The 3408-nt window shown below is 37.8% G+C and overlaps 1 pseudogene; it reads left to right on the top strand.

The window, feature by feature from the left end:
- Positions 1 to 247: 247 nt before the first annotated feature.
- Positions 248 to 345, top strand: LOC117091177 (annotated as a pseudogene).
- Positions 346 to 3408: the final 3063 nt, after the last annotated feature.

Raw genomic sequence — 3408 nt, 5'->3', positions numbered from 1 at the left:
ACACACACCTATGGTCCCGGCTACTTAGGAGGCTGAGGCAGAAGGATCGCTTGAGCCCAGGAGTTCGAGGCTGCTGTGAGCTATGATCGAGCCACTATGATCTAGCTAGGGCAACAGAGCAAGATCTTTTTGCTAATAAATGGATAAAGTGTTGAGACATTGAATAAGGATTAATGAGTCAACACACACGAAATAGAATAGTTATCAACACATAATACTCAAGGTTTTTTTAAAAAGTGTTGAAAGCTTGTTTCAGCAACACATATACTAAAATTGAAGAATACAGGAAGATTAGCATGGCCTCTGCACAAGAATGCCATGCAAATTGAAGCGTTCCATATTTTTAAAAATTTTTTAAAAGAATAAAAGTATTGAGACAAATGTAAAATTGACAAAGCCATAAATAGCCAAGAGAAACTTAGCTAATCTTTATTGGTGATTACATCCCACCTCCACCACTACTTCTCTCAATTTATGACAAGAGCAAAGTTCCTACTTTTATAGGAACACAAATGCATAAAGGTCATGATAAGATGTTGAAAAATAAAATAACAAAACTTATTTCCTGTATATTTTGTAATTCTAACTAATGACAACCATTACTCTGTAGGAAAGATATATGTCTTTAGGGCAATGTTGCTTTTCAAAATGTAGTCATTCCTATTAATATTGACCTAGCGGCTGGCCAGGCGCGGTGGCTCACACCTGTAATCCCAGCACTTTGGGAGGCAGAGGCGGGTGGATCACGAGATCAGGAGATCGAGACCATCCTGGCTAACACGGTGAAACCCCGTCTCTACTAAAAATACAAAAAATTAGCCGGGCATGGTGGTGGGCGCCTGTAGTCCCAGCTACTCAGGAGCCTGAGGCAGGAGAATGGCGGGAACCCGGGAGGTGGAGCTTGCAGTGAGCCCAGATCACGCCACTGCACTCCAGCCTGGGTGACAGAGCGAGACTCGGTCTCAAAAAAAAAAAAAATGGACCTAGCATTACAGTTTCCTGCTTACTAAAGTGAAGTCTTTGAGGAAGTAGAATTATAGCATCATGCTAGAATTAAAACTAAATATTTGGTTTTCATTTATTTATGTAGGTATTTATTTATTTATTTTTATTTTTTTTTTTGAGATGGGGTCTCGCTCTGTCGCCCAGGCTGGAGTGCAGTGGCCGGATCCCAGCTCACTGCAAGCTCCGCCTCCCGGGTTTACGCCATTCTCCTGCCTCAGCCTCCCGAGTAGCTGGGACTACAGGCGCCTGCCACCTCACCCGGCTAGTTTTTTGTATTTTTTAGTAGAGATGGGGTTTCACCATGTTAGCCAGGATGGTCTCGATCTCCTGACCTTGTGATCTGCCCATCTCGGCCTCCCAAAGTGCTGGTATTACAGGCTTGAGCCACCGCGCCCGGCCTGTGTATTTATTTATTTGAGACAGGGTCTCACTTTGTCACCTACGCTGGAGTGCAGTAGTGTCATCATGGCTCATGGCAGCCTAGACCTTCAGGGCTCAAGCGATTCTTCCAGCTCAGCCTCGCAAGTAGCTGGGACTACAGGTGTGCAAAGCAAATTAAAAATTTTTTAATTTGTTTGTAGAAATGGGGTCCCATTATGTTGCCTAGGCTGAGTTTGACTTCTTAGACTCAAGTGATCCTCCTGCCTCAGCCTCCCAAAGTGTTAGGATTACAGGCATGAGCCACTGCACCTGGTCAAAACTAAATGTTTAGATTGTAAGTCTTTGGAATTTTTTTCTGTAGACATCCATGTAGAATTGATCTCACCTCAAATGTCATCCTATTTAAAAATTGCAACCTACCCTTAGCCTGATGTTTTAATACAACTTCTTACCAAACAGACTATAATTTACTTGCTTATTATGCTTATTATTTATTGTCTTACATTCACTAGAATGTAAGATCTATGAATGCAAATATTCTTGGCCTATTGGTTCACTATTTTGTTCTTGTACATGGCCAATAAACAAATATTTAAATTCCAAAATAAGTTTTTGAGGCCAAGGCCATAAATATTAGTTTAATTCTTGAGCATATATTCTGCAATATGATTAAACTTGTTTCCTAGGATAGTCATAACTGAAGCACTTGTCCTAATTTGATACAAGAGGCCAAACCATCTTCTTCAAGGAAATTGTGGTATTTGAAGAGAAGCCACCAGGTGGTGGTGTTGTTTCAGACTAAGTCTAGAATCAAGTCAATTGGTCAGTTTACTAAAAGCTGAGTGGGCAGTTTCATCCTTCGTATCTTATGGTCCAGGAATCACTAAATTTAAAATGTGAATGTTTTAATGCAGTTCAAGCAAATAAAATAATTCAAAAACTTCTTTGACTAAAGTCACAATAAGATCAAATAAGCTCAGAATTTTAAAGCTAGAAAAATCCTCAATTTCAGCCACCTCAATTACACATAAAGAAGTAAAAACAAGCCTGACAACAAAGCCAGGACAGCAAATTTGATCATTTAACCTGGCCTGGAATAACTGGATTATGATGTCTTTTGTAAATGAGCCATGATCTATACATTTCGTAAATTTCTTTTCAAATGCATGACTATGCCTCAAGTATTTGCTGTAGTTTCCAAAGTTAAGAACTTAGCATTTATGTGTGTTCCATTGCCTATTGGAAGTTACATTCTGTTGTTCAGATTTTATTCTACAAAGAAGAAACCCATATAATAAGTGTAAATATATAAGTATAATAAATATAGGCTTCATAAGGGCTTGTAACTATGTATATTTATAATTGTATTTTAAATTTAGGAGCAATTTGAGATCATAACTAGGTGTGTGAGTTTCACAAATCAGGATATTTATAGTGTTTCAAACATGTTTCCTTTTAATGACATGTATTTTGCCAACAAAGCAGAATTTCTCTTTAGACTAAAGGTTGTTATTTTTTCAATTAAGATACAATTCACATACCATAACTCACCATTTTTAAATGTACAATTCAGTGGTTTTGAGTAGATTCACAAGGTTTGTAACTATCACCACTATCTAATACCAGAACATTTTCAGCAGGCTGAATAGAAAGTCTGTACCCATTAAGTAATAATTCTCTAGTCCCCGCCCCAAATTCCTGCCTCTGGTAACCTCTCATCTACTTTCTTTCTCTATGAATTTGCCTAATCTAGGTAGTTCATATAAGTAGGATCATACAGTATTTGTTCTTTTGTGTTTGGTTTATTTGGCATTATGTTTTCAAGGTTCATCCATATTGTAGCATGTATCATTCCTTTTTATGGCTGAATAATATTCTGTTATATGAATATACCACAATTTGTTTATCCATTCATAAGTTAATGGACATTGGGTTGTTTTCACTTTTTGGCTATTTGAATAAAGGTGCTATTAACATATCTGCACAAGTTTTCGTGGGCACATATGTTTTCAGTTATCTTGG

The sequence above is a fragment of the Trachypithecus francoisi genome, unplaced genomic scaffold, assembly GCF_009764315.1.
Source record: "Trachypithecus francoisi isolate TF-2019V2 unplaced genomic scaffold, Tfra_2.0 Lachesis_group11, whole genome shotgun sequence".
In the NCBI taxonomy this organism is placed as follows: Eukaryota; Metazoa; Chordata; class Mammalia; order Primates; family Cercopithecidae; genus Trachypithecus; species Trachypithecus francoisi.
This window is presented reverse-complemented; position numbering and strand designations above follow the sequence as displayed.